We start from the raw sequence: 9,593 nt of genomic DNA, 5'->3' as shown, positions 1-9,593 counted from the left end.
CATTTCATCTGTGAAGACTATAACATATCAACTACGATGATTTGTCTTGATCATGGAAGTGAAGACTTCTAGTTGATGTGTTGATATGTTTTAAGAGTTAAAACATATTGAACTAGACTGCTGTGAGATTTCTTATTCTCCTAAAGATTGTCAAATGAATAATAAATCTCATGACTTATATTTGCATGAACTCTTAATCCTGAGAGAATAATGGACTTGATCATGAAGTGTAGGTTGCTTTGATATATCAGGAGTGAGATCTAAAGTAACAATCAAAACTTCAGTATGTTAGGCAACCACATTTAATGTTGATGGAACATATATTTTCAAGATGAAATTCATAGTCTCTTAACGGAGATATAAAATATTCCCTTGAAATAAGTTTAATGAGTTTGTTATTCAGAGAGTTAGGCCTAACTACTTTGGTAAGAAATTACTAAAGTATATATTTGTGAAATTGAATTTCATAAATATATGATGAATAACTTAAGAGGATTAAACTGGGTACTCAAGAATTAAGATGTAGTAATCTACAAAGTGGCAGTTCATATTTATGACTTTGTATTATTACGAATATTTTATGAAGGGGTTTGCATGTTCAATAAAGTCTTGGGATATAATTTATAGATAAGGCCTAGAGTGCAACTATATTTATATAGTGGTATTAAATATAGTTAATGGTAACTTTGGACTTGTCAAGAGTTGACAGAAAAGCCCAAGACCCATTGAAGCTAGTGTCTTATTGGTCCCTTTTGGTCCCACTCTAAGCCACACACTTAAGCCCAATTGGAAAGGCCTAAAAGGCCAGCGCAATTAGATGATTGGTTAGATACAAAAGGAAAAACGTTCAGAATTTTATGAGAGAGAAAAACATCATTGTAATGGTGTGTATGAGAGTGTAAGTCACTCTTTAATTCTCCTTTTGTAACCAATTGAGAGTCCACACTTCTTAGGCGTTGGTGGAATTGGAGTGAATATTGAAAGTATTCCCAAGTGCTTCAATCTTTGTTTTTGAAATTCACCGATTTAAGGTACGCTTTCTTATACTCAAATTCTGAAATTTACATACTGCATGTTATGGATTGAGAATGAAGTAGATCCGTTTATTTTTCGTTGCGTGTGTACTTATTTCCATCAGCTTGAGTAGCCGAGAGGGTTTGGTATGTAGTAAGCAACCCGAAGGCCCCTTCATATATCACTTTAGGTTGTGGCTGAAAATTTTGAAAGTAGGCTTTATTCCTTGCATTCCATATCGCTAGAGGGAATATGGAATGCAATCTCCAAGCTTGCAGTGTCTTCGGTGTGGACATAGTAGTGTTGTCTTGAAATTTAGCTATGTTGGCTAAACAGGACTAACCTATTTAGCCAACATAGCTATATTAAAAGATTGTACGTCTCGAAATCCCATTCCTCCCTTCTTCTTTGTTGTACATAGTTTCTTCCAATTTATCTAATGTATCTTCCTCTCATTTTTTGTTTGCCCCCACCAATATCTAGCTATTGTAGAGTTGATAGAGTCACATAGGGCTTTTGAGAGCTTGAAGAGACTCATAGTATATGTAGGGATGGCTTGTGCAACAATTTTAATCAATATTTCCCTACTCGCCTTGGAGATAAATTTTTCCTTCCATCCCATGACCCACTTTGTATTCCGCTCTTGCATTTCTTTAAAAGTAGTTACCTTAGTTTCTCCACATGCCATTGGAAGACCAAGGTATTTTTCACAATCCATCATAATTCTCGCCCCCAACATTTGCTGAATCGTTTGCTTGACATCCTCTCTTGTATTTCTGCTAAAGAACAATGATGTTTTCTGCCTATTTATTGCTTGAACAGATGCTGCTTCATAAAGGCCCAAGATGTCCATTAGGTGTTGGCATTCATCTATTTATGCTTCACAAAATAGTAGGCTATCATCAACAAACAATAGATGGGATCTACACACTTCATTTGGGCTAGATAAGACCCCATGTAGCTCTCTAATTTCCACAACTTTTCTTATCATTCTAGATAGACCTTTAGCACAAAGTAAGAAAAGGTATGGTGATAAGGGGTCTCCTTGCTTAATACCCTGTGATGGTTGGATAAAACATTTTGGCTCCCCATTTATCAAGATTGAGTATGAAGCCGTACACACCATCTCCATCGCCAATTGGACCCATTTCTCATCAAAGCCCAAATTTTGCATCACTTGTCTAAGGAAACCCCATTCCACCCTATCATATGCTTTACTGATATCTAGCTTCACCACCATTTGTCCCTTTTTTCCACCCTACTTATTTCGCATCTTGTGTAACACTTCAAAAGCTATAGTGGTATTGTCAGTAATCAGCCTATCAGGTACAAAGGCACTTTGGGCATTAGATATTACATTAGACAAAATCAATTTCAACCTATTTGCAATAGCCTTTGATATGATTCTAGCTACCACATTTTCTAAGCTAATAGGCCAAAAATCGGTCATATACAGTGGTTCATTATTTTTTGGGATCAATGCAATATGTGAATAGTTCATTTTATGTAGCATATGACCTGAGTGGAGGATAGGTTTGATTTTTTTATTTTTTTTTCTTTTGAATCAGGTAGGTTTGATTTTAAATGTTCTAAGGCCCTTTGAATTTGTCAAGTTATATTTTAAAATTTATTTTAAGAGTAATGCTACACCCATAAATTATTTTACAAAATGTTACAGGGTAGGTTTCATTTTAAATGTTATAGGGTCCTTTGAATTTGTTGAGGTATATTATAAAATTTTGGGATAATAACACTCCTCTCCACTCCCTTGATATTAGGGAAAATGACACTCCACCTCAAACTCAAAGGGAAAAAAATATTTTTCCCCATTGACATTCAATTGACTAAACTTCGTTATAATATAAATAATATTGTGTACTATCTGTCCTTCCTCCTTATTAATGGTGGCGCATCGAAGAGATATTGACATATTAGGTAGAAATTTCACTAGATTCAGTAGATCTCATTAGATCGGTGAAGATCTCGTCAACTATAGTGAGTTCTTTGTTGGATTTCGCAAGATCTGAACTTTGAAAAAATAGTGGCAAGGCATACAAGGATTAACGACAACAAGAAATGGTGGATTGGTCGGAGTCTTTTATTTATGTGAAATGTTAACCAATGCATTTATGAGCTATTTTTAGAAACATTTTGTAAAGTTGTGATTTACAACTATGTGTTTTGTTGGCTTTTATTCCGTGCCAAATTTGATTGTAATTACTATCAATTGTTTATACCCTGTATTTGTTGTGGGAATTGTTGTAAGGGGTGTGTGATAGAGAGTGTGTGAAGACTCAAGCAATTTGGAAGCTGATGGAATCTCGCGGGTATCTCGCGACTAAGCTTCCCGCGAAGTGAAGCATGTGCCCTGCACATGCTGGAATGCGAAGAGTCATGACAGATGGAGACAGCTGTCTCTCGCGAGTATCTCGCGGGTAAGGCCTTCCCGCGAGACACCCGCGAGACATGCTGTTCTGCCAGCCTGTACTGACTGACTCACACATTTTGCACCTATCCTATATAAACCCCCATTACCCACAAATGTTGAGGAATGCTTCAGAGAGAAAACCCTAGCCAAACACATTTGTAATTAGAGATTGTCATCCCCACCTTTCTCTATACACTTGCTTGTGGTATCTCCTCAACCCTTCCCTCTCCATTTCCACACCATTGAGAGGTTGATAGCCCAAACACTTACCACACCTTTTGAGAGTGTTGTGTGACGTTTTGGTGCTGCTGGGAAGCATTGGAAGAAGCCTGGAATGGCAGATGCAACATGGAGCTTGTTGCGGGATCCGGATAACTAAGACAAGACACGGTTCCGAGAAGCCTTGTTGGAGTAGGAGCTTGGAGGGCTTAGGTACATCGGGTAGATTAGGCTTGGAGGGTCTCTTGCTTACTCATGTATCCCAACTGATTGTCTAGTGGATCGATTTTCGCTTGGAGGGCGGCGGAGAGGTTTTTCGCCGAGTTCTTCGGTTTCCTCTTCGAAAACACGTCTTGGTGTTTTCTGTGTTTGCATCTCTCTTCCCTACTCTTTTATATTCCATTATACTGCTGTGTTGTTTAGTTTATGGATTAGAGTAGCTATATTGTTCATCCGCTCGCTTTTACACTATTCCGCACTTTATATTAAAGTTGTGTAAAATCTATCGAGCCGTAATTTTAATCGGGGGTCTAAACAGCTCTTGTGTTTTTCAACACGTTTTCGAGCTTTCAATTGGTATCAGAGCGGGTACACTTGCTTGGTTTAAATACCTTAGTGTGATCCTTGACCCTATTTGAGATGGACCGATCTCAATCGCTCAATGTTCCACCATTTTTTGATGGGAACAATTACGCATTCTGGAAAGTCAGAATGAGAGCATTTTTATGCTCTATAGAAGATACCGTTTGGGATGCGGTAGAGCTCGGCTGGACTAAGCCGGAAGCTCCTAAGGCAAATTGGGATAAGGCAGCTCTCGCAGCAGCCAATGCAAATAGTAAAGCTTTAAACGCTATATTTTGTGCTGTGTCACCTGATGAATTCCACAGGATCTCTCATATGACAGTTGCTAAGGAAGCTTGGGAGATTTTGGAGACCACTTATGAGGGTACAAAGAAAGTTAAGGACACAAAGCTTCAGATGCTTACCACCAAATTTGAAGAGCTCAAGATGGGTGATGATGAACCATTTGATTCATTCTATGGGAAGCTCAATGAAATTGTAATTGCTAAACTCAATCTTGGGGAGAAGATTGAAGATGCTAAGGTGGTGAGAAAAGTATTGAGGTCCTTGCCTGAAAGTTTTAGAGCAAAAGTTACAGCCATAGAGGAAAGCAAGGATTTGGATGAGATTAAGATTCAAGAATTAGTTGGGTCTCTCCAAACATATCAGATGGGACTGCCTTCCCATAAGATGAGTAAATCACTTGCTCTTAAAACCATCACCGAAAGGATGGGTGATTCCTCCGAAGAAGATGGGGTGGAGAAGGAGGTAGCATTTCTTGCGAAAAACTTCCGCAAATTTCTGAAGATGAAGAACAGTGGGAAACCATTCAACAGAGGAAAATTTTCATCTTCAAGAGGTGATAGGAAAGAGTTTACAAAGAAAGAAGGGAGGGAGTTTCAACCTTCTTCAGAAATTATATGCTATGAGTGCAATGGCCATGGACATCTAAAGAAGGAGTGTCCAAATTTTCTGAGGGGAAAAGGCAAAGCTTATGCCACGACACTCAGTGATTCAGACTCCTCTGATTCTGACTCGGAAGAGAGTTGTGACGGAGAGGGAAACTACTCCGCATTCATGACCATTGCTCATGTGGAGTCATCGGATGATTTGGGTGCACTTGTGAAGGAGCTTGGTGAGCATTCTGATTCAGAGTCTATTGGGAATGTGGAAGAATCAGATGCTGAAGAAGAAGAAGAGAATACAGCTAATCTTCAAGAAAATTACTCCTTATTACTTGAGAAGTCGGGAGAGTATACCAGAGTAGCCAAGGCGGCTGTAAGGAAAATGAAGAAAGCTGAGGAAGATTATAGAAGTCTCTTGATCAGATATAAAGAGGCTAAGTGTGAGATTGAGACACTAAATGGCGAGTTGTCTGAAGCCTATACGAAGGTGAGGTTTCTTGAGCAAGAGGTAGTGCAAGCTCATGCCAAGATAGAAAGAGTCTCCTCCCAAAAGTTAGATGATGTTATCTCATCTCAAAAACCTTTTTCAGACAAGTCCGGGTTAGGATACACCGGAGGAAGCAGCTCATCAGCCAAAACCACCAAAGAAGTGAAATTTGTAAAGGCCATAGAGCCTATTGTAGAAGAGCCCATTCTTGAGAATGTTAAGGCTGAGAAGAAGAATGTGAGTGAGCAACGGATGGTGAATAAGCCCCGAAATCATTCCATAGGTAGACATGAAACCAGAGGAAGATCTCTCCCAAGATCTCAACGGGGTCCCAGAACGGACTATGTGTGTCACTACTGCGGAATGCAAGGACATACCAGACCTAACTGTCAAAAGCTGAGATCAGACAACAACTCAAGCGCACCTCGGTCACGAGGAAGGAGAAATGACATGAGGTCTTGGGGTGGTGAACAACCGAGAAGTCAGAATCGTGATCCTGGCATGATGGACGTGATGAAAATGATTGGTGCCTTCACCACTTGCTTGGAGAGTTTCACCAGAAGGTTTGACAGTCCAAATTCTCGTACCCAATCCGTTAAGGATATCACCCCAAACGCACGTGACGTGTGGGTGAAGAGGGGTACTCATGCATAAGCATTATAACATGTCCACGCATAAATTCTTTCAATGTTTAGGGACTTTTGCTGTTGCATCGTTTCATGCATTGCTCTATTTTTACTGTTGGTGTTTTGTACCGGTTGTTTTTGTTAATCTTTATTCTCTTGTTCTGTTTTTGGGTGTGTTCAAAAATTCAAAAACACATAAAAAATAGAAAATCCAAAAAGTTTGATCACTTTGTTGAGTTTTGTCTCAAAGCATATTTTGCCTTGTACCTTTGTACTTATGGCTTTGTGCATTTAACGAGCTTAGCTTGTCTCTCATGCACTCATATCATTGTGGAAGAAATCCTAAAATCTATGTGACTGTTGTAAATAGATCTTCAACCTTGTCATGAATGATTAGTGAATGGTTTTGTTGATCTTGAGACATGCATAGACTCATGCCTATATATCTTCCCACTTTTATTTTCTGCTTTAAAAGAGCTCTCTAATTGTAAATCTCCAAATGAAAAGAGATATAGAGCTGCAAAAGCCTGTCGCACAAACTAGTATTCGACTAGGAAAAAGGGAAAGCGACCAAAATAAAATGTATGATGCCCAAAAAGCCAAAGGCTAACTCATCAAATGAAATATCAAAAATTTCAGGCATCTTTCTCTAAATGAGATTCTCTTTGCTCAAAAGTTGCAAATGATATGTTAAATATGGAGCCAAATGAAAAGCTTCAATGAATTGTTATCAAGTTCATGTGGGAGGTCATATATGCATGTTTCTATAATTGAGATAGGTCACATAATCTAGGGCTAGTTGTGTATGCCTTGATTGAATTGATCATTGAAGCTTCACATTGGACTAAGGACTATCTCATTTTTGATATCCACACACAACACACAAGTCTATGTTCAATGAATGCCTTATTCATTTGTGTGATTGTACTTGATTAAATGTGTTTTTCACATGCTTAATCTTTGTTGATCAAACCCAAAAAGATTTTTGAGTGTTTTATTTGTTTTTGAAAGTGATTTTATACTTTCTTGTCTTTTGTTTTTGATTAAATTGCATTTTTTGTGTCTCTTCAAAAACAGGTTCAGGGGAAATTTCGCGAGAAGCTCGCGACTTAGAGCTTCCCGCGAAAAGGAGTTGAGGGAAATTTTTTATTTTATCATGTCACACAGAAACTTTCGCGACTGTCTCGCGACCAACAGCTTCTCGCGAAATGCTGTTTGGCTAAAATTGGATTTTTCCAATTTCAGACAGAAGCTACCGCGACTGTCTCGCGACTGTTTCGCGACCTAATGCTTCTCGCGAAAATTTTGTGCTTCAGTGGCACTTCTCGCGACTGTCTCGCCCCTCTATAACCCGCGAAAAACGCGTGTTTTCAGTTTTTATATAGCTGATGTGACAGTTTTTCAAAACTATCAAACTTCCCTCGCTCAACCTCTCTCAAACTTTCTCAACCCAAAATCACTATTCCATTCATTTCCCTTCAATCCAAGCATTTTTTCTGCATTTTCTTCTTCAAGGTATGTTTGTTAACCATTTCTTTTTAAGTTTTTGCTTAGATTATGCAGAATTTTTGTTAGGGTTTTCAAAATTGGGGATTTTCGAAACTTTGGGTTGGTTTTCAAAATTGGGTGAATTTTTGTCAAATCTTTTGCTTGGGCTGTGTCCCATTGGTTGTTTCTGCTTCTGTGTTGGCCCCTTGTGGCATTTTATCTTGTATTGAGGGTAGATTTTCCCATGTTCATGCATTGCTCATGTCTTATTTGATGTTGTGCATGCTAGGTGTTTGTCAAAATGTCCGAGTGACATTTTTGTGCTAATTCGGAATCAAGTGATTTCAATCCATGGACTTTCACATGTTTGACCTTATTTCACTCAATTTGGTCATTGATAGTGTGTCTCATGCACCTTGCACTTGCTCACACATACATACACATGCACATTTGCTTTGTTCCATGCATTGTGTCTATGCATTCAGCAGTGTTACTTCTGCTTTGACCTAACTTGACTCTAATCAAGTTCTGTGTTCTGTGGTCTATGGGTTGTGCTCTTGTCTCCTGTGTGTTTTGTGTACTATGTTGCACAGATGTCTCCATTCAAGACTTCAGCTGTGAAAGGAGGCCGCGACAAAGGGAAAGAACCGATCATTGATGTTGATGCTGATTCACCTAGACCGAAGCGAACTCGTGGCTCAACAGGAACTTTTGATCCTCACTTGTTCAAGTCTCATGCTGCTTTTGAATCCTTCAAGAACCACTTTCAGGGTGCTCCTTTGATAGTTGAAAGGGGGGTTGACCAGCCATCACTCAAAGACACACAAATACCTATTTGGTTTGCCACGAAAGATTGGAACTATCTGCTGTCAACTTTCGAGGATACATTCGAGAACATGGTTAAGGAATTCTATGCCAATGCCAGTGTCGTCGGCGATGAGATTAAATGTTGGGTTCGAGGAAAGAGCTTTTCTGTCACACCAATGTACTTGGCGGAAATTCTACACATTAACCGGCCAATACTCCCCATACCGCCGGTATATGATGAGCTGAACCCCGATGAAGAATATCTCAGACAGTCTTTAGGAGCTGATTTGGAATTCTCATCCACTAAGAAGTCAATCAATGTGGCATCTCTCTCTTCCGAGCTACGACTTCTCTCAATGATCATGTGTAGCAATCTCTATCCCTTGTCCAGCACCGGATATATGAACCTTGGTCGAGCTTTGTTTTTGAACGATCTGATCACGGATGTCGAGATTGATGTGTGCTCTCATATCTTTCACATTTTGGCAAAAACAGTTGACCGCACTGCTTCAAGGAATTGTCTTCCTTTCTCTCGCCTTATTTCAAAGATTTTGAAGCTCAAAGGTGTCCGTCCATTGGATGATGAACGTCCATATCCAAGGCCAAGTCCAATCAACATTCGGTCTCTCCATGCTAGTATGAGCCATGCCAAGAAGAACACCAAGCAAGAAACTCATGCACCATCGGGTTCCTCGAGTTCTGCAGCTCGTATCAATGATGAACAGATCAACAATATCTTTACTGCTCTTCAAGAGATGAGTACAAAGATGTCCGGATTTGCGACTATCATGTACACTCACCACCGACGTCTTGATTCACAGCTCACATCTCTCCAAACTCAGATGGACGAAATTCAACGGAAGCTAGAAGGGGATGACTAGCTATTCCATGACAAAAAGGGGGAGATGATGTCATTGATAGGGGGAGTATGGAGATAGGGGGAGAAGAAGTCAACAGTTCCTATGTTTACTTGTTTTGTGTTTAAAGCTTTGATACTATGCTTTATTTAAGTATTTATTTTCAGATGTTTCTTTTGTGATATTCTCTATGCTTTGTAG

Source organism: Quercus suber, unplaced genomic scaffold, assembly GCF_002906115.3.
Source record: "Quercus suber isolate HL8 unplaced genomic scaffold, Cork oak 2.0 scaffold_523, whole genome shotgun sequence".
Taxonomy (NCBI): Eukaryota; Viridiplantae; Streptophyta; class Magnoliopsida; order Fagales; family Fagaceae; genus Quercus; species Quercus suber.
This window is presented reverse-complemented; position numbering follows the sequence as displayed.